A 22,668-nucleotide genomic window follows, 5' to 3' on the forward strand; every position below is an offset into this window, starting at 1 on the left:
GCTTATCCAAACATTGGTTTCCCGGTATATTTGCCTTCCCACAATTTGCCACCCCTAGAAGCACAAAGTCTTTTTCCTTTGTCTTCTCACCCCTCTAAAAATGTACTGTTATGTTGTTACAATGCTATAAAGGCCAAGTTCCAACCGCCCTGACGAATTACTCATTACTGGGTAATCCCATGTGTGTCCACAATGCGCCTATTAATAAACTTGTTTGTTTTTCTCGCTAATCTGACTTTTGTGGGTCTCATTTACAATGCCCCCGCCAATGAACCTAAGATGGGTGGAGGAAAAATAGTTTTTCCTCTCTTACACTTCATGTCTGCCAAGAAATGTGTGTCTGGAGGATGGTTACTCAGGTACCTGGGAGCAGCCACAGTCTCAAATACCACTGCTCTCTGTGCCAGAGGGAGGAGAGACCTCCGAAGGGTCTGGGTCTGGCAGTCTTGGCCCTTGGGCTCTGCTCACCACTACTCACTGCTCATTGGCCAAAGCTGGTCACGTGGCCCCGCCAACGCCAATCACGTGACAGCACCAAACCACCAGGAGGTCAGGAAGTGTGGTTCTCCCACTGCAGGCTGAGCTCTGAACTCTGCACCGACAGTCCCCGTGACAACCACACGAGTGCAAACCTCATCCCGCTTCCTTGGTTTCTAGGACCTTTCTTGCCTGCCCCCCACCCCCAGTAGATTTAGTCCAGTTTGTTCCAAAGCCGCTGGCGTGGCTCTCCATTATAGCATTTACAGAACATGGTTTTGTGATATGGGTGAGTATCTGTCACCTCCTGGCCAGGGAGGGCCTCAAGGACCTATCATCTTATCCATGGCCCTGAACACTGTGCCCAGCACATTAGGTACTTTATAAACAAAGTATTGATGGAATGAATACATAAATACATTTTGGCTACAATGTGAAGAAGATAAAGAAGACTTTTGCCCCTGTTAGGGGGTGCCCACTCTCACCATCACTTTAGTACCACCCCAAGTTTCTATTCATCTTCCCTGTCAAGGTCAGCAGTGACCTGTGGATATATCTCATCAGAACTGGACACTCTCGAACGCACCCTTTTTACAACAGTCACATCCTTAACTTTCCTGATGGTGTGTGCTTACAGCTCTACCTTCTCCCACCAGCTCTTTCCCGGGCCTCTGGGCCTCTGTTCTAGGCCCTCTTTTCTACTCAGTCTTTTCACCCCTCTTCCCAGGAGAGCTCATCAGTTCTCCAGCTGAAGGTATTTGCTGTCTGCTGCTGATTCCTACGTCTGTATCTGGCACTGGAGCATTTTCAGGAATTCTGACCTGCGCATTCAGGGGATTGCCCAGGCCAGGAAGCTGGGCCTCACCCTTATCTCCCGCCTCTTCCCCACCTACCTCCAGTCCATCTCTCCAGGCCTCAGGTTCCCCCCCTTCCTGTGTCCCTCAGCAGCCTTCTTAACCAGTGTCTCTAACCCCAGTCTTTCCATCACATTCCTTTCTCCATGCAGCAGCCGGGATAAAGTGAAAAATCCAGTTATGTCCCTTCCTCCCAGGAAGCCCTCCGAGACTCCCTGCTGCTCTTGAGCTTGGCATATGAGATCCTGCACGATCTAATCAGTGTTGTCGCCATTGCCTGCACATTCAATTCACCTGGGGAGCTTTTAAATCACCTGGGAGTAGTAATTGGGCATTGGTATTTTATCCAAGCTGCAGCCAGGAGTATTTTATCCACCCTGCTCCAGATGCTCCCGGCCCTTCCAGCCTGATCTTTCATTATTCCCTTCCATCCCCTCCAGCCTCCAGCCATTTGGAATCTCTCAGGCTCATTCTTGTTCTTCAGAGGCAACGCTCGTTTCATTTTCCTGGAACATGCCTTCCCACGTCCAAAGCCCCCTGTGCCTGGTGGTCTGTGTGCTGAATGTTTGTGTCCCCTCAAGGTGCATATGTTGGAACCTATTGCCAAACGTGGTGGTGTTAGGAGGTGGGGCCTTTCCAGCTGACTAGGTCCTGAGGGTAGAGCCCTCGTGAAGGGGATATAAAAGGGACCCCAGAGAGCTCCTTCGCCCCTTCCTCCTGTGAGGATGCAGCAAGAAGACCACAGTCTGTGAACCAGGAAGTGCTTCATCAGTGTCTCATCAGACACTGAATCTGCTGCCACCATGATCTTGGGTTTCCCAGCCTTCAGAGCTGTGAGAAAGAAATTTCTGTTTAGAAGCCACCCCATCTGCGGTATTTTTGTTACAGCAGCCTGAACTAAGTCACCTGGCTAACTTTTTCTTCTGCTTCCAGTCTTAGAAGAGGTATCAATTCCTCTGAGAAGCCTGCCAGGTCCACAAAATCTGAGTGAAGAGCTCCTCACTTCTGTGTTTTTATGGTGCCTTGTACTTCTATCAAATAATTCACCATGCTGCATTGTAATTGCCTATTTATTTGTGTATGGTTTCCATCAGATTGTAAGCTCTGGGGGGACAGGAACCACATCTGCCCTGCTCACTCCCTGGACTTAGTAGGTGCTCAGCAAATGCTCATGGGACCAGCATACCTGGTCCACAGTCAGCAAATATGACTTGACTTGTTCTGTTTCTCCCACTGGCATCTGCCACCTGCAGTGTTTTCACCACCTTGTATCTTTTGATCCCCATAATAGCCCTGGGGAATAGGCACAGCCAGAATTAGCATCCGCATTTTATGGATGCCTCACGAAGCTGAGGCCCCTCACAGTTAAGTGGCAGGCTTAAGTTTGCAAAACGAGTTAGACATAGAGGCAGGATTTGAACCCAGCCTCCTGCCATTAGGCATACCCTTCACCTCCTATACCGGGCCACCACTAGTCATCCTGAGAGGTGTGCTAACTAGCTCATCGGGTAAGTCAGCTCCCAGTGGAGACAGAAGGCTATATATGATAGCCCTGTTTTCTGCCTGGTCGCCTCCTGGTTACTGACTAACTGTGGGAACTCCCAGCCGAGGACAACTAGCGGAGGAAAGACGCTTAAACAGAGTCTGGGGTTCCCTGAAATCAAGTCACCTAGCTGTTATACATTTTGTAAGTCTGATGCTCAGATTTGTTGGATTTAAACATAAAAATGACCAATGCCTTTGCTCATCATTTATTCAGAAAGCATGTATTGAGCACCTAACTGCATAACCCTTTATATGTCTTACTAGACCATAAGCCTCGGAAGAATGTTATCATTTAGAGTGAAGACTGGTGTCAAAGAAATCCAGCACTAGAGTGCCTTCAAGAACAAGCAGTTTTCTGCTTCTATGCAAGAGTCCCCATGGAACGGCCCAGGTTGTGAGGCAGCTCTGCTCCTCCTTGCCACTCAGGAAGCCAGGATCCTGCCACGCTGTGGCTCTGCCATCTGCTAGGGCGTTCTCATCATCTACGTGATCAAAGCTGATTCAGAGTTGGTTGTGGTCCACAGGAAGGAGGAGGAGAGCACAAAGCAGGAACACCCAATGTTGACTGTCAGTCCCAGACCCTGTCCATGGCCCTTTTCTCAGTTCCTTGGTGGAAACTTAATCACATGACCACACCTCCCAAAGAGGGCTGAAAATGCCCAGCTGAGCAGCTGGGCCAGGACGATCCTGCTACCGAGGAAGCAGTGGAGGAGGGATTTAGGGAGGCAACGACCAACCTCCGCCAACCTCCACCGCAGATGTGAAATTGGGACTTAAGGAGACTAAGTGACTTGGCCACGATCCCCAGGGTAATAGGTCACAGTCCAAGCCTCCACTCCAAGGAGCAGACCCCCCAAGTGCCCCCCACCCACTGCCTCTCCGTGGCTTTTGTCCGTCTGAGAGTAGAAACAAGGCAGGCAGGGCTGACCACGAGGGACAGTAGGAAGGGCTATTTGGCAAGGGACATGGCTCAAAGGTGCCTCCAATTTAGACCCTTGGTAATTTTCTGCTGTTGGATTGGCCACTCCATACTCAGTATGAAACATAACATTGCACAAAAGCCGGATTTTCCTTCATAATTGGTGTGCTGCACAGCCAAAGGCTAGAGCAGCTTGGGTTTTTGTTTTTCTGTGGAAGTGCTCTATTTTGTTTTCACATTTCTTTATTTCTTTCTAATGGCTCAGGCCTCAAAAGCCCCAGCCTCTCTGTATCTCTGGAAGGGCCTGAATGCATGGACTGAAATGACAATTGTGCCAGGAGAAAAATGACAAGGGCTGGGAGAGAGGGACAGAGAGAGCGTTGGAGATTTTCATCGGAGGGAGAGGGACTCTGCCACGGGGGGGATTACTCAATGCATCTGGGACAGATGTGTCTCCAACTTCAGGGCATTTTCAGCAAATCACTCCCCACCAGAAGCCAGCTCCACGTGGCGAGCACCCTTCTAGCCCTGTGCTTTGTCAGAGAGAGAGTTATATTTTGAGTTTTAATGAGGAAAAGTTTTACTTTGCCCTCTTTGGATATTTCTGTACAAACATTCCTGCTAATTCTCACTCAAGGGACAGCCCCAGGGAAGACAGGGGAGGACCAAGATCCGAGGCCTGAAATGGAATACTTCGAACACGGGCTACTGCCTGGGGAACCTGAGTGGCTCCCCGTGGCATCTGGGCAGAAATGCAGCCCCATTGTCCAGGAAGTGGGTACAGCCAGCCCGGGCGGCCAGCTCGGGCAGCTGTCTGTAGGGAACTTGTCAGAGACCAAGCCAGCACTTGCTGGACATACAAGCTCTTGTCCCCAGCCAGAGAACTGGGTGTCCTTTGGCCCAGTTGCCCAGATAACATCAGAGACTCAGAGACAAGAAACTGAACAACCACAAGCAGGTTCAGCCCCTCGGGAAAGATGTCTTCGTCTCCATAAAACTCCAAGTTCGCCCAGTGTCTGGCTCTAGTAACTCTAGCTGCCCCCAGGGCTCGCTGGCTTAGCACCACTGAAGTTTATTCCTCATCCAAATGAAGTCCGAATTGGGTGTAGAAGCAGGCAGCTCTTTACCAAGTGGTTTATCAGACTTCCTGGTCCTTTGGTCCCGATTCCTTGGTCCTGTGGTCTCATGGCCATACCATCTTCAGCATGTGGCTTCCAGGGGTGCCAACCTCATCTGCACTGACATGGCTGAGGGGGAAGGCCATAGGGAATTCCTCAGGGAAGGTTTTTATGAGTCACACTTGGACGAGGTGATTTCACTTCCACCCACAGTCCGGGGTTAGAACTCAGCCACGTGGCCAGGGCTGCAAGGGAGGCTGGAAGTGAAGTCCAGCTATGTGCCCGGGGAGCCAAGGAAGTGGTGAGTGGTGAGTGGTTTGTTCCGTGCTCGAGCAGTCCTCTTGCCAGGGCCCCGACAAGAACAGTCAGGACAGTATGTCACATTTGTCTATCCTTGCTTGAGACCAAGCAGCGTTCAAAGCCCTTTATATCTATCAACCCACTTAATCCTCCCAACAGCTCTGCTAGGTAAGTACCATTAGAATCATCATCAGTTTACGGATGAAGAGCCCAAGGCTCTGAGTGGTTAACTTGCCCAAAGTCACAAAGCTGGTAAATGACAAAACTGGGATTCAAAGCCATGCAGTCTGGGTCCAAGATCTTTGCTTTTCACCATCCTGCCTCAGGAATGAGGCTTCCCATCCAAGCCCCCCTTTAACAGATGCAGAAACTGAGACCCAGGAAAGACAAAAGCAAGCTGGGAGCTCTGAGTGCACCTTACTGCACGTATAAACCATCAGTTAACACCTGCTATGTGAACGGATTGGTGGTTCTGCTTTTGTATGTGATTCAAAATGTTTTTAAAATATCAAGCATGGCTTTAAGGCTAGACATCAACTTTCAAACAGTCCACTATCCTTATGCTGAGGCAAAAAGCTGAATAGGAGGCTGGGATCAACCCAGTCTCAGCCCATTTGAAAATAAATGAGCAAACTGCAACTCTTTTGGGGAATTAAAAAAAAAAAAAAAAAGGCCCTGGAGGAGATTTACCAGTGGGTTGCATAATAAAGTGCCCCCCAAAGTAACACTAATACTTTAATGGCTGTTACGCAACATGGATGGGTGTGTGTGAATCAGCATTTTAAATTAATTTAAAGGATTTTGGATGACTGTGGTCAGTTAGCTTGGAGGCCTTCCTTTCTCTCTTGCCCCTTTTTAACCATGTTTTGAAAGCAAATTCTTACCTGCAGGGTGGAGATATTTCAGAAGATATCTAAGGAGAGAAAGAAAGAAATTTTTGTGACCAACATACCCAGTAACGTTCTCTCCTCCGCCAACTGCTAAACCCTCACTCCACAGGGTCATGTGTGTTAACAGTCATGAGGCCGTTCAAGCCGAGAGAATTCTAATCCCTCAGGCTGCTGGTAAATAATAATGTATAAACTTATGATTAGTATTCTGTTGCAAAGGCCAGTGATCAAAGGATGTGGGTACCCAATCAGAATGGTGAACTTTAGAACTCTGCTTTTGAATTAACACTTCAAAGTCTCCCTCTGTGGATCTGATCTTTTGGCTTTTTGTTCCACCAGAACCTTCTCTTGGCCTCCCTACACATGCCCCACCACCTTGGGACACATCTATGTATGCAGACTCTGCTCTGTAACCAGGGCTGTTTCCTGCAACCATCTCTCAGCTTTTTAGCAACCTCTTTGGTTTGCATGGAGGGAGTCCAAAGCGGAGGCCCTGGTGTCTTTGAGGAAGAGAAAGTGTCTGGCCTTGAGGAGACACATGCTTTCAGGACATTCATGCCCTTGAGCAACAATTTAATAAATGGAGCCCCAGGTGACCTGTATGAGATGGAGCCTGTCTGAGACAGTGGTGGTTTTCTCCTTGCCACAGAGCATCAATATTCAGTAGCCGAGTTCTGTAGCTAAGAACCACGTGATTATTTTTAGAAGCATTCACAGGGGGACCAGGGAAGAAATTGGGGGTGCCGTGCCCTGCCCCGCGTGCAGTTGCTGTGGCCCCCATCTCGTTTTCCCCATCTTCCATCTGCTTTGCTGTGACTGCTGTTCTCTGTTCCCCACTGCCCTGATTCCAATCGAGGTATCAAAGTCTCATCCAAATTCCTCCTAAATCAAACTGAACTTCTACCAAGAGTTGAAACACAGTGCTTCACCACCTTTGGGGTACAGAAGCCTTGGAAAACTTGATGAATGCCATAGACCCTGGCCTCCCAGGAAAGTGTACAAACTATACACATCAGCTCTTGAATGTAATTCCTGCTGGAGTGGAACCCTTCCCCCCAAAAACCATCTCCTTTCAAGAACCTCTGGTTTAAGGTGGATCCTCACCCTACCCCCCAAGACCTCACCAAGGATATTTACATTTTAGAAATAAGCTGGATGACCAAAGAGCCTTAGACACTCAAAGACGTGAAGATCAATGACTTGCTGGCTCTCCGAGGAGAGAGAGAGAATTCTAATGCTGACACTTGAAGAGTTTAGAGGTTCTACGTTTCCATAAATTTTGGAAATACCTTATGGTATAATCTCCTTCAGTAAATCCGCAAAGTATATTAAAGGCTCCGAGAAGATTCGCAGGGAAAAAGCATTTTTGTTTTGCTGAATTCAACATGCCCCAGATTTATCTGGCCCTGCTGTCCTTTCTGCTCCTCTCACCGGTATTAATAACCCCACAGGACTGGTATTTTGAGGAATACTGATCCAGTCTAATCCCTGCACCTCACAGCTGGGGAAACTGAGGCTCAGAAAAGGGGCACGACTTTCCCAGGGACTCAGTGATGGAGCCAGGCCGTGGTCCCCTGGCTCGTAGCTTTTTCCATTTGGCAAACTGCCCCAGCAAAGAGGTCTTCTCTGAAGCTAGGAGGAGTGGCGCTATTCTTAGCCCCCTCTTTCCTCTGAGAGGAGACAAAGAACAGAAAGCAGAAACAACAGTGTGCGAGACACTGAGGGAGAAGGGCGTTGTCAGTGCCCCAGGTTTAATTCTCCTCATGCTCCTTGGGTCATCGTAGCCCAAAGTCCCGATATGCATGTGGATTTCCTTCCATAGTGATACCTGACTCCCTGAGTGCTCATGACAAGGGCTCCAGGCAGGACAGTTTACAGAATAGGGACCTGGAGCCCACGACTGGTTCCTGGGGACACACAGTCTGGAACCCCACCTGGCATCATTGTTGAAACCCAATATCCCATCCCTGGGAGTACAGACAACTGGCAAAACCCCATCCCCTGTGCACACCTTGGTAACCAGCAAAACCAAATCCAGAGGAGCAGCCAGGGCTCTGATGGGTGAGTGGAGCAGGTTCAGAGCCCTGGGATGCGGGTGGCAAGGCAGAAACTCTGCACCAACTGTATTAAGAATAAGCCTCCTGTTCTGTTTGCTTGTTTAAAACCTTTAAATTATGGACTCCATCCTCCCACTGCTCCAAAGCCTGGTTGGCAGCTAAATGGGGAACAATCCCCGTCCCCTGCCCACAAAATCTTGACCCTTAGGAATGGCACCCCTCCACAGGACACCACATTTTCCCAGACCTGCTGCCTGAGCCTCCCTTCAAGTTCCTAAGGCCAGAGGTGTCCTTCGGTTCTTTACTAAGTCCATAGCAATCATGTGATCATTTGCTTAGAAATCAAAGGATGCTAAGGATTGCTTAAATGTTGAAAGGAAAAGGTCTGAGGTTTTTCTATTAAAAAAAAAAAAAAACCAACAATTCTCCTTGTCATGCTTATAACTGTGCAGAAAACATGCGCATTACTATGTGTGGGTAGAGACACTAGAAAGAAAAGTATTTCCTTTGATGAAAAGAAAAAAACAATGCCTTTAGTGGGGTCCTGAGCCATTCCCCAGGTAGCAGGCTGAGTTTTCTATTTTCTTTAGTTGAGGGAGTTCCTGCAGTGGAGCTGCCTGAGCCCAGAGCCCACAGCATCTGATAGTGTCCCTCTGGGCTGACAGGACGTACTGAGGGAAAAGGACGTGTGGCTTTCCAACCGGCACCCCTGCCTGGGTGGATCAGTGCCTTTCCCTGTGGTAGAGGTGGGGCCCTAGTTTGGGCCTCAGGGAACAGTCCTGCGGCCAGCAAGCCCAGAGGTGGATTCTCAAGACAAGAGGCACAAACAGAGTCGCCACCAGCTGCCGAGGAAGCCCAAAGTCAGACAGTTCTGGACAACCAGCATTGCCCCAGCACCAGATCCCTGGAGAAAAGGGGGTGCTTTCACCAGGCTCCTGCCTCCCTAGGGTCCCTACCCTCCACCCCACCCCTCCCCACCTCTGCCCATTGGCTGTGCTTCCCCCTACGTCCCACCACTGCCAGCACTGGGCTTGGTCTCCCATTTTTGGCCCCACTGTTGTCCTTTGACCTTGGTTTCCCCATCCATTCCTTGGGGACTTGCTCATGGACTTACTTTGTCTTATGCTTCTGCTATGTCCACACTTAGTTTCTCTCTGACATCCTCCACCTGGTTCTGCCCCTCTGTTGATTATTGTCTGGACTGAGCCAACCCTTGACTCCCCTTGAATGAGGATCTGGCGGATTTCAAAGGTGAGATGAGATCGTGCGTATAGAAGACCAACCTCCTAGGTCAGTGTATGGCTCACAGAAGATGCTCCAGGGAGTCACTTTCTTCCTGCTTTATCTCCTTATTTGTTGGATCTCCAGGCTCCTAGAACCTATGAGTGACCCATACTAATGCCATTCTCTTTGAGGGGCCGGATCTCATACTGGTCATGCTGGAATGGCAACTGAACATCATCTCACGCGCCATTTCTAATCAACTGTCAATGACTTACCAGAGCGTTGTGCTAAAATTGAGAAGTATAAGTCTAGCTCAATGGGAAAGAATTTTGGAATGGACAACAACGTCTGCCATGAGCACAGGGCTGCAGAGGGAGCATGTGCAGTTCCTGGACTCACCCCAGTTCTGGTCCTGACTCCATCACAAACACTGTGACAACAGGAAAGTCACTTCACATCTCTAAGACTTGGGTTCCTCATCTCTAAGTGATAAAAGAGTCCCTGCCAGTTAAGTAAGTCACCCTGGGCTCCTTACATACTAACTGCCCCCTAAAGAAAGAACGGAGTACTTAGTGAGTGACCTTTTAGCTCCTTGTCCATCAGAGATCTGGCTCAGGCACTCCTTGCTGCATGTCCCTCAAGCCTGCCGCCTCTGAGCAGCTTCTCAGGATTGGAGTTTCGCCTTTATTCCTAACGGCAGGCCTGCTGGCTCTGGCTCCAAACCCCTAAATTGGGAAATGTTCAACTGCAGATTGTTTACATTGTGTATTCAGAGTACGAAGTGGTGTCTGAGAGGTGTTGCCATGGAAACAGTGAAGTGAGGAGGCAGCTAACTACGAAGAGAAACAATCCAATATTAACATGCACAAGCTACGCTCTTGGGCTGCTGTTAATGAAATATCACGTTATTGGGCAGGCAGCCACTGTACACGTCCCTGGCCTTAGTCTTAGAAGTTGGAAGAAACTACCTCTTGGGTCTAGTTTATCGAAGAAACCATAGCAGATTTTGAGGCTCCCTGACTTTGCGGCCGAGGCCCCTCCCAGCTCTTAAGAGTTGATGCCTCTAGCCAATGGCTCTCAAACTTTGTTGACTGGAGACCCGCTCACATAAAAGATGCCCCATGGACCACTTGTCCTCACCAGTCTCAATTTTCAGTGGAAAAGGAACTGTGTGATAACACGCGATGCTACCAGCCAAGCAAATTTGAGGGAGCCAAGGTGCGTGTTCATGTCTGCCTTTGCAACGGGGATGTGGGTGGTTTGCCTGTGAATCATGATATCTATAACGTTAGCAACTAGTTATTGGAAAATTATAGACTTCCCAAACAGCTGACACAAATAGCCATCACTGCACACTACAGGGTTAACCAGACTGCTCGCCACCAACTCCAAGGATGCTGGTGAAGCTGAAAAGCACAGGCCGCACAAGACAGCACCAATGGGATGCCGGCAGCGTGTAGCCTTCCCCAGAGTTTCAGGATTCCCAGCCCTCTCTGATGCCAAGAGCTCTGTGGCAGCCAGGCTCCTTAGTAGAATGCTGAATTAGAGTCCTCAGTCAACTCTTGCGATAGGCTTGTTGTACTTTATAAGCAACAAATATTAGGAACCCTCAATACTTGCTCATTAAGTAACCTTGGTCTTAGGTAACAATGACAGCCCTTGGGGCGGAATGCCCTTTGCCTGGGAAAAGGTTTACATGTTTGTACCAGGAGGGTCCCCAAGGCCCTCCTGTGGCTACAGTTTACCGAGAATCATGAGGCAGCAAAGTCAGGTACGTCGGTTTTTCTGGGGCTCTGCCGCTCCATCCCCCTCCCCTGGTCACATGCTGCAACTCTGTGCTGGAGAACGTAGTCCCCCAACCCAGTCAGGTCCGTGGGCCAGCTGCATCTGAGTCGCCTGCAGAGTTTTGAAAAAATACCTTCCTGGGCCACAGCTCTGGAAATGCTGGTCCACAGAGTCAGGGATGGAGACCAGGGATCTACGTTTTCAAAAATGGCCCCAGAGGGTGTGACAAGGAGCCAGATGTGGAAGCCCTGGTCTTTGTGAACCTCAGTTCACCACTCCTTCCTGTCTAGGACCTTGGCCTGGTTGGGAGAGCCCCAGTACTTCACTGTCTCCATCCGCACGCTGAGGATGGAATGCCTGCCTCCCTGGGGAGGTGAGAGTCACAGGACAAAAAGCTGTTAACTCTCTGCTGAGTTTGGTTCCTGCTGGGTCCCTGGCACATTTGTTTGGAAGTTCGCCCATGGATAATCCAAGGGGGCAGGTTCACAGGGGGCATTTTATTGTTATCCACTATAACCTCATACATTTTACTATATTCTTTTATATGCACCAATTTTTCATAGCTTCTTAAAAAAGCCTATTGAAAGGGAAAAAAAAGGATACGATTTGGAGTCAAAAAGACCAATGTTCCCATCCCAGCTCTGCCATTAGCGGTGCCCACTGGCTGTGCTAGGTCCCCTCTAAGCAGCAGTTCATGGACTTGAAAATGGAAATAATAATCCTTATCTCAGGTTTTTGTAAGGGCTGGAAAACAAATTTACCTTAAAATCCTTTTAAGACAAATCCACATACAAGTGTATGAATAAAACAAACGACTGCATCAAAGCGGGAGAGAGTGCGGGGAACAGCCGGCACAGCGCCTGGGGGCAAAGGGGGTGTTCAATGGGCTCGGGCTCCTAGCTGGTCCTGACGGGTCCCCTCGGCAAGCTAGCATGGGGGACTTGCAGCCAGACCAGCAGTAGACATCCCAAGAGGACTGGATCGGGGCTGACAGCGGAGATTCTGCTGGGTGGACAGAGGAGCTGCAGCTCCCCCACCCACGTCAGGGGTGGCTGGCACCCCAAGTCCAAGGTGAGATTCCCCAACGTCCCATCAGGTGAGCAGAGCCCAGCTTCAAAGAGGTGAAAAGAACAAATCTTGAGTCATTGGTATGTCCTGCTTCATGGGCTCAGAGATGCAAACAGTATCGCTGCACAGCAGGGGCCAGACAAAGCACAGCCTCTCCACGCCAACTTGACATGACCCCCAGGCTTTTGTCCTAGGCCCCCTGCCCTGAACACATCAGGAATCCCTCAGAGATGCCTCTGTGTACCCAGGTTTGCTGTCCAGTCCTGGATATCTTTACCTCATATCTATAAACTTGAGCAGCCCCTCAAGGCAGAAGTTCTTAAAGTGTGGTTTGCAGACCACCATCACTGTTAGAAATCACTTGTTAGAAGTGCAATTCTTGGGCCCCACCCCCAGAAATGCTGGGGGTGGACCCAGCAATCTGTGTTTTAACGGGCCCCCTGGGTGATTCTGATGAGCTCAAGCTTGAGAACCACTGCCCCAGTTTCCATCCTCTTGAGTATGTTTGAAGTTGGGTCCCTGGCACATCCTGTATCCCAGCTGCTGGGGACAGGGGAGGGAGAAGAGGTTATGGAGAAGCCCTGCCCAGTTTTCTAAGGTCTAGACCAGCAAGTGGCTCACAGTCCATTGGTGGGCATGCCACATGACTACACCTACCTGCAGAGAAGGCTGAGAGATGTCATCCCTAGTTAGGTGGCCACCTGTTCAGCTGTAACTCTGTAACTCTGTCACTAACTGCAGGAGAGGACAGACCTTGGTGGACCACTAGCAATTTCTGCTGTACGTGTCCTCAGTCACCCTGGCCATCACAAGATGGGGGATTGAAGCAGCTTAGTCAGCAAATGCAATTCCTGAACTTGGGGCTTTGCAGGGGAGGGCAGAGAAAGTGGGGTGTAGGGCTGACCCAAGGGCCTCTTTTCTTAGTCTCTCTGACTGCCCTTTCTAGCTGCCCCAGATCCTGCAAGGTCCCCACCACCCTATTCCAGGGTAACCTCTCCGCTGCAGCATTCCATGCTTTCCTGACTTCCTCCTATCAAACTCACCTTCCCTGTGTCCCATTGTTCCAGGATCTTCTTGGCAAACCTTCCCTTCCCTCCATCCCACTATTTTAGGTAAAAGAAGTTATTCAGGCTCTGGTGGTATTAATATAAGCATAGAGTCCTAATCCAAGGAAGTGATAGTTAACAGCTGTGCTGTTACTCAGGCTACAGGTAGACTATCTTGTCAAGTTCTGATGGGCCCCATTTTAAAGAGAATATTAACAATTTAAAACATTCAAGGGAGGGTGACAATGATAGCAAGGGTATCTCCAAACTTCGGGGAATTCTTTGGCTTAAAGGATCTGGGAGTGGATGGCATAGGAATTATCCTCAAACATGTGAAAGACCGTCGTGGAGAAGGACTCAGCTTTTACACATAGCCAAAGAGGATTGCAGCACTGGATATGAGACAGATGCAGGCAGACGTGGTTTCCATAACACAGAGAACAGTCTGACAGTGAGGCTTAACCAACAGTGGAACGGAGCACTAGTCTCGTGAGGAAGTAAACTCACTGGGTGAAGCATCTGAGCAGAAGTCAGGTGACCGCCGACTAGGATGTTACGAGGCATCTAAGAAGAGATGCCTGGGACTAGATGAGCTTTGAGTTAATCCCAACTGTTAAGAGTCCTTGATTCTAATGTGTATTTGCCGATGACCCGAGCAAGTCATTTAAACCGTATGAGTCTCACTTCCTTATCTATAAATGTGGGAGTCTCTGCCTCACGTACCTCAATTAGGGCTATTGCGAGGGTGAAATGACAAAGTAGCAACTGTGAAGACTACTCAGGAGCACAGCTGGTGATGGTGACGACAGTGACAATAAGCACACCCCCTACTTCCATTATTTAGAGAGACGTTTTAGAAGTTTCAGTGCCTTCAATAATCTAAAAGACTTGCCTGAAATTGGACACTTTAGGCATAAAAGAAGATTGTCAGAGAAGAGGATGACAGTATTTTCTTCTAAACAGGATATTACGAAACATCTCAGGTCACACCATGTCCTCTGCCTACATTTGTGGCCAAGTCAAGGAGAAGCCATATCAGCTGGAATTCTGCCAGCCCGGCAGGACTCGGCATCCACGCTCTCCCTGCATCTCAAACTCACCTGGCATTTGAGTTTGCTGATTAAGATTCTGCCGGCCTATGGCTCATGCTCAGGAACAGCCCCTTCTCATCAGAGCCCAGCTTGGTTTCACTGAGGTGTCTTTTAAAATTTCCAGCCGTGGTGGGGGTGGGAGGGGCACACATTTGTGTGTGTTTCAAGGCGCGTTTGTTTCAAAGCGGGCTTCAAATAGTGCTGCGGTGCAGAACTGAGCCATTGTGAGCGGATCAATGCAGGGCTGTGGACCTATTATCTGAACCGTTATAACTGCCCAGGAGGGCAGGCTTGCTGACCATCACGACTCACTTGACCAAAAAGCAAAGGGGAGTGGGGGCGGCGCACCGAGCTCTCTGCTGATCACGTCACTTTGCTGATTGTGTAATGAGGAGACTAGAGAAAGTTCCATCAACTGGCACGGCGCATCTGTGGCAGAGCAGGAATTGGTGGGGCTTCTGTTCTTCCCCTGGCTCTAAAAAACCATGCCAATGAAGGAAAAAAACTAGCAGTTTCTCATTCTGTATTTTACTATCTCTATTCTGTTGGAGTCTCAATTTTCTGTGTTCCTAGCATCAATTAGTATTTGGGTCACAGAGAGCAGATGATGACATATTAGAAACCATGATGTTTATATTATTTTGTTAGACTGGTTTCTCCCCTTCAGGAAGATAGTTATATGGGGAGATGCTATAGAACACAGGTATTTGGTACTGTTAGCATCTAAGCTTCAACTTTTAATAGGTGAAGCAAGTCACTTTTATAAATAAAGAAACTGGCTTGCTCATACTCAGATTCTAAGATTCAAATCCAGGTTTCCGGCATTCTCTCCATTACAACATATGTGCTTTCATTCCTTTACACTTTCATCTGGCAAATACTGACCCCCACCAGGTGCTGGGTACTGTTTTAGGGACTGGCAAGAGAACAGTGAATCAGCCAGGCCAAGTCCCGGCTCCATGGAGCTTATATTCTCGTGGGGGAAGACTTGTGCTTTTCCATACACGTGAGTGTACCTCCTAGTATATCTTGCCTGGTGCTGGGCACCTAATCAGTTGTTAAAAAATATTTGATAAGTGAATGAATGAATGCCCTAACAGTGACCTTGATCCATGACTCTTCATCTGCTTCCCCAAGGTCACACCGAGGGGTTGTTGCAGCTAATAACACAGTGAGGTCACCTATGGACAGGAACATTAGCTCCATTCTAGTGAGCAATTGGTAACTGTTCTCACAAAGCATGAACTTGGAATAATTGCTAAATGGCAGGTGCACAAATGATTTCTCCAAGGAGACAATTTCGTCTTCCCACTTTTCATCATGCAAATATTCCCACCGCAGTTGGTAATAAGTGAAAATAGATCGATGAGATCCAAAATGCACATTTAACTGTTTGGAAGAAGAGTTTTTTTGTTGAAAAGCAGCTGAACAGAGCGGGGGCCTGGGGAAGCAGCAGTCTGTTTCTGAGATGTGACTGGAGCAGCCACTGAGGTAGGTGTCAGAGCAGAGAAGGCAAGAGAACCAAGTTTTAGAGAGAATTTCTTTTTAATTTGAATGTGAAAGTTTAGTATTCAAGGTCTGGGGAGCAATTGCTGTCTCTGTTCAGTCTGCTGTGCCTTCAGGATCAGACTCAATTGCCCTGGAGGGTGTGCAAAGCGCTTCACGGACTAGCCCTTAACTGACTCTCTGATCTCTCTGCTGGGATCCACACTCACTCAGTCTGCTCTGGCTCCCCTCCCCAGCCCCTTGCTCTTTCAGAACACACCACTTTCACACTTGTGTCTCTGCTCAAGCTGTTTCCTCTCCCTAGAAAGACCCTGCTCCGTCTTTCAAGGACCAGTTTCAATGTCACCCCTCGGCAAAGCCATCCCTTGGACCAGTCAGAAGGAAGTCCTCCTTAAAGAGACCACTGTGCAGCCTGTGTGGAAAGATGAGTTGATGAGGGGAAATCACAGGGAAGAGAACCAGGCAGAGGAAGTCAGGTGTGGACTAAGGCCTGACAGGGGGCGGACCCCAGGGCGTGGACCCAGAAAAAAGTTTGGAGATGAACTGACTGGAGTTGCAGGCTGATTGAAGAGGCCGGGACAGCGTGGGGAGAGGGAGGAGCTGGGATGACTCCCAGGCTTCTGTGTTGGGAAGCTGCAAGAACCTGATACATGTTCCAACTGAGGAGTTCACAGGAAACCTCCTATTTCCTGGATCCTTAAGCCCAGGTTTAATTCTGTCCCTGTGAACAGGTTCCAGTGTGACCAATATGCTTTGTCTTGATTTTATGAATTTAGTAATGGAACCCATGGTCTAGAATTTCAGGGAAGAAGGCGAGGACCACAGATGACCTTCATGGGCCCTTGGAGGCCAGACAGAGCTGCCCACAGAGGGGAAGTGTTCTCCTTTCTGCTGGAAGGGTGCACTGAGAGGTACGGGTGAGGCAGGAGTGGTCAGGAGTGAAGATGAAGATGCCTCGTTCTCCTGAAGGACTGCCTGCAGAATAGTTACCCAACTCTTCCTAGGGTCCCTGTGTCTCATTGCTTCGCCTCCCACCAGCTTCACGGACCAGGGTCCCAATGAAGGAGAGGGAGGGCTTCCACAGGTGGCCGAGCTCTTTTGAGGAGAACTCCCACAACCACCCCTCTCCTCTGCAGGGAAGTTCCCATCAAAGTCCCAGAGCAGGGACCTCATGGTTGCAGGAGACAAATGCTCTGGGACCTTTCTTTGCGGGTGGTACAAAATCAATGGAGAAGGGCGTGTCAGGAGGACTGAAGGGTCTCCTTTGAATCATAATGTCCAGGCCAGCTCCTGAGAAGGCGCTGGGCTGGAGGCTCATTTGAAGGGGATGTCCTCCAACCCCATTCTGGTCTCTCTAAGATCATTTAGATCATTTACTGCACTGAGAATAGCATCCCACTTGTAGAGTTTTGCAATTTGATTCCAGCGCTGTTTATACTCATTTTGTCATGCGGATGGGGCAGGTAAGGACAGGAATCATTATGCTTCCCTCCCCCACTGAGAACCCAGTGACCCCTGCACTTTTCTGAAGTCCCATAGTTTGAAAGGGATGGAGGGGATTCCAGGCTGGGGCAGTGGTTATTACCTCCATGGTGAGATGACATGACACGATCTAATCCACCTGTCTTTCCCTCATGCCTATAATCAGGTCTTGAAAAAGCAACAATCAAGCTTTTCATGACATCACAAGAGACCTCACATGAAAGAGATGCTCTCCCAGCTTGGAGTCATCTACTGTGACCGTATCTGCCATGAACGTCTGTTGACGTGGGTGTATCTCAGTTCCAGCCTCACTGAGACGTGCATTACATAGAAAAATGTTTCAACTCAGCCAAGATGTATTTTTTTTAATCACAACAATGTTAGAGATGATAAGTGCCCCTCCCTCAAAAGTTGAGACAATGATTGTGGAGTATTTGATTAGCCTAATAACCACATGCTGTTAAAAAATCATGGAAACTCATCCAATTAATTAAGCCTCCAATTACAAGGAAGATAAGAAGAGGAAGTTGCAAGATTTTCTGAATGCTACTTAATAAGGCTTTTAGTTTGAAGAGAACAGTGTCATTTCATTCTAACACCACACCACAAAAATCTGCCTTGGAGGAGATTAAAGCAGGGATTCTTCAAAGGGGATAATTTCTGTTGAAGTACATAGTGAGCTCTTTATGCGGAGACCTGGCTAGGAGCACTGAATTCATTCTACTAGAAACTTTTTCAAAAGAAAGATGGGGTTTGAGAGGAAGATAAAGAGGATGAGGAATAGAGAAGGATGGAGAGAGAGATGGGAATTGAGACGGAGAGAAGCAAAGGCAGAAATTTCCTAAACTATGCAAATAATTTAGAGAAGAAAATGTGAAAGCCCACTGGGGTGGAGGTAGGAGTGAGAAGACAGGAATGCGGCAGAGTGGTGAATTTTAGAGATCCAAATTCTGGGTGTAGATCTTTGGTTTTGCTGGTTGACCTTGAGCAGATGTCTTCATTCTGAGCTCTGCTTTAGAACCACCCAGGTATTGAATTCCAACACACTTTCCTTCTCTCCTTCTCTCCCTCCCTCACTAAGAAGCAGAGTTTTGTGGTCACACTGGTAAAATCAATGCCTTAGATTTGTATGCAATTTTCTTTGCAAACTGGTTCACTCATATCCTCTCTTGTTTGATCCCAAACAGCCGTAAGAAACTAGGAGGGCAGGAATTATAGACCCATTTTTTAGATGAAGAACCTGAGGTTCACAGAGCTTAAGTGTCTTATCCAAGGTTCTAGCAATTCAATTTCAGAAGTAAGACTTGTAGCCTTGCCCTTGTACCAGAACATGCAAACTTTCTTGGGCTCAGGCGTTAATTCGTGCCCATTAAACCAGATTCTGTATCATTTCTCTACCCCAATCACCCCTGTTCTAACTAAATCACCTTGGCTGGTTGGTGAGATTTAATGCAGAAGGTTGAGGGGGTTCTTCAAGGTGGGAAGCGGGAAAGTGACCCAGCGACTCTGGTAGGTGGCCACAGCAGCAGAGTGGGATATTTGCAAGGTCACTTTGAGTCCATCTGACAATTTAGGACCTGTGTTTTTCTGAAAAGCCAGGAAGAGAGCTGGGTCTTGTGCAATCTGGGGGAAGATGCTAGAGCCCACAGTGGCTGCATGAGTCTGTTCACGCTGCTACAACAAAATGGGTAGCTTAAAACAACAAAAATTTATTTTCTCATGCTTTTGGAAGTCAAAATCCCAAGATCAAGGTGTTGGCAGAGCCAAGTGCCATCTGAGGGGTCTAGAGAAGAATTCTACTTTGCCTTTTCCTAGCATCTCGGTGGTTGTGAACAATCCTTGGCATTCGTTGGCTCACAACTGCCGCAATCCCATTTCTGCCTCTGTTGTCACACGTTCTTCTCTCTGTCTCTGTTTCTGTGTCCAAATGATCTCTTCTTGCAAAGACATCAGTCTTTGGATTAGGACTCACTCCAATTTGGTCTGACCTCATTTTAACTTGATAACATCTGCAACGACCTTGTTTGCAGAGAAAATTTCATGTTCAAGTACTGGAGGTCCAGACTTCAACAGCTCTTTCTGGGGAACACAATTTAACCCAGAACGCTGGCCGCCTTCTCTTCCACCACTTCTCATAGCTTCAGAAATAATTGTCAGGAGGGCTTCCCCCAGTGGACACATTTCAAAAGCTTTGGCTTTGAAAAAGATAATCTTAAGCAACTTCAGAGAAAAAATGTTTTTCTGCAATTGTGCAAGAAGAGATTTTCAACATGCTCTAGTCAGTTTTTTTTCCCCAGGATCACATTACTTAATGAAAATTGAAGCCCTTCCATTGGAGACCCTCCAGGTGTGACAAATACTTAAAGATAAATGGGGTTTATAAGGCTCTCTGAATGAAGTAACTATTTGTTAATGGAGTTTGAGGGGCTGCTCTCACCCTGCACTTAAGATGCTCATTATGTGTAGAAAGAAAGCAGTTTTGGTCTGATCCATTTGAATATTTGTCCTAATTCATAATTGCTGAAAAGATGTGGCTTTGCTAACTTCTGGCCCTTGAAATAAGTGCCTTTTTGCCAGAACTTTTAAGAAGATAGTGCTTTCCTTACAGATGATATAGAATACTGGCCAACAAATAAAATAAAACAGTATAAAAATTATAGAAAAGCTGTTTGTTCTGGCTTTGGCATCTATCATAATTTCTTGTGCCACGTAGAAGCAGTTTTACTTTCTGCCAGCCTAAACTGGGGCAGTATGGTACTGTTCACTTGCATTATCCCTTTCTGCTTTCATCCCCTCCCCTGATTCTCTGTACTTCTTTCCCCAGTTTGAGAATAAAAATATATCAGAGTAAATGGACAATACGCATTTTCCCCACTCTAGCTGGGGCTTTAAAAGAACAACCCCATTTGCTGGTCCTCTGAACCCCTCTTCTGGGGGGTTGGAGAAATGATCTCCATCATTTCTGTGGCTGAGAAGTGAAAGTTTTCCTTAGGAAATCTCCACGTGATTCTGGATCCAGGGATGGACCATGGGACTAAGCCAGTCAATACTTTCTGTGCCCCTGGCCACAGTGATTGGTTCAGGCATGGGCATGCAGCCTGGACTGGTCCAACCAAAGTGGGTCTCAAGGCTTTGATTGAAGAGGCTGAGACAAAAGCACTATTTATCATAGCCAAGCCATGGCAGCAACCCAGGCGCCAGTCCACACAGTGGGCTTAAGAAGATGTGGTACATATATACAGTGGAATAGCATTCAGCCACAAAAAAGGATGAAATATTGCCATTTGCAGCAACGTGGGTAGACCTAGAGAATGTTATGCTTAGTGAAATAAGTAGACAGAGAAAAACAAATACTATATGATATCACTTATATGTGGAATCTAAAAAATAATACAAACATATCCATATACAAAACAGAAACAGACTCAGACATAGAAGACAAACTTATAGTTACTTAAGGGGAAAGGGAGTGGGGAGGGACAAATTAAGAGTATGGGATTAATAGATACAAACTACTATACATAAAATGGATAAGCAACAAGGATTTATTGCATAGCACAGGGAATTATACCCAATATCTTATAATAACCTATAATGGAATATAATCTGCAAAAAAAAAAAAAAAAATCACTATGCTCTACTTCTGAAACTACCTCTATCTTCCTTGGACAAGAGTGGGGAAGTTGTTGCTTTGGGAGCTGCTGACAACCACCTTGTGTCCGTAAGTGGCACTGGCCTTTGGATGAAGTCAACACTATGGATGATCCTACGTTGCTGAGTTGCTGGGTCAAGCCTCATGCAATATAACTCACCCTTCTTTTGGACCACTTAGCAATGTGGCTCAATAAACTCTCTTATAATTTAAGCCTGTTGAGGTGGGATTTATATTACTTACAACTGAAAGGTTCTTTTTTCCTCTCCCTTATTTCTTTTTGTCACTCTTGTCCATGCGCATCAAAGTTAGTTTGATGACACATTTGAGACATGATGTGTCTGAAGTGCTTGTGGGATATTCAGGTGGCAGTAAGTGGAGCAGCACTGTCCAAAAGAACCTTCTGCCCCGATGGCAGTGTTCTGTAGCTGCACCTTCCAACATGAGAGCCACATGCAGCTATCAAGCCCTTAAAATGTGGCTTCTGTGAATGAAAAACCAAACGTGAAATTTTATTTTAATTTGAGACTTTGAATTTAAATAGCCACGCATGGCTAGCGGTGACTATATTAAACAGCACAGATTTAAAAAGAATTTGAAAACATGGAGCTAAGACATAACAATGGGCGAAGACAGAAAGCTGAGAGTCTCAAAGTTGCTCAGAATGTGTAGAGTGAGGAGAGAAGAGAGTGAAAGACAGCCCTCGGGGAACAGCAACGTTCAGATACAAGTGGCAAAAAGGAGCCAGCAAAGGATACTGAGAACCTGGGGATGAGAAGTGGGAACAAAACACGTGAGGCAGGTATCTTGAAAGCTTTACGAAGGGCACATTTCAAGGAAGGAGGGGTCAATCTCAGTGCCACATGAAGCAGGGGGTAAAATAAGATGTGTCCATTGACCTCACCAACAGGGAGGTCGTGGTGGTCATCAAAAGAATAGTTGCATGATGGGAGGGGAAGCCAGATGGTTTGAGACATCACAACCGAAATACCTTCAGTCCTGGTCATGAATGACCATAAGGAAGAAGTCAGATCATGGGATAGTCAGGAGACATCAGCCAAGCAAGGACTAAGTTCATACTTTCCTGGGTCTTTACCTTGCTCAGATGGATTTGTTTCTAGGGGACATGGCAACAATTTTTCCCTCAACTAGCCCTTCAGAAGTTTTGCCAAATCAAACATGGCTCCCTAGAAAACATGGTAGTAACCTCAGGCTTAGATTGTAATCTGTGATTCCAATTTCTATATTGTCAGCTAGACCGTCAAGTGATTCATTCCAAATCACCATTTTCTCTTTTCTACCTCTGATATATATTTACTTGGGACTTCTATTTTTAGCCTGTCTGAAGGGGGAAAAAAAAAGTGATGGGAATTCACAGGATTTATGGCACAAATTACTTCTCTGGCTCCCTCCGACCTCCATCCAGACTTCTGACATTGGCATTGTATTTCTTATTTATTAGATTTTTAAGTTCTCTGTTAGGTAGTTTACAAGCTTTCCTTAATGTCTCTGCAACCCACGTGTACAACAGCCACTGAAAATTGATCACAGGTCATATCTGGCCCATCTTTAAATTTAAATCACATGTAGACTTCTTCAACTCTGTACTGGTTTCCAAGGGAGATTGCTGTAAACCTTACATAAAAACCAAGAA

Source organism: Camelus bactrianus, chromosome 6, assembly GCF_048773025.1.
Source record: "Camelus bactrianus isolate YW-2024 breed Bactrian camel chromosome 6, ASM4877302v1, whole genome shotgun sequence".
Lineage (NCBI taxonomy): Eukaryota > Metazoa > Chordata > Mammalia > Artiodactyla > Camelidae > Camelus > Camelus bactrianus.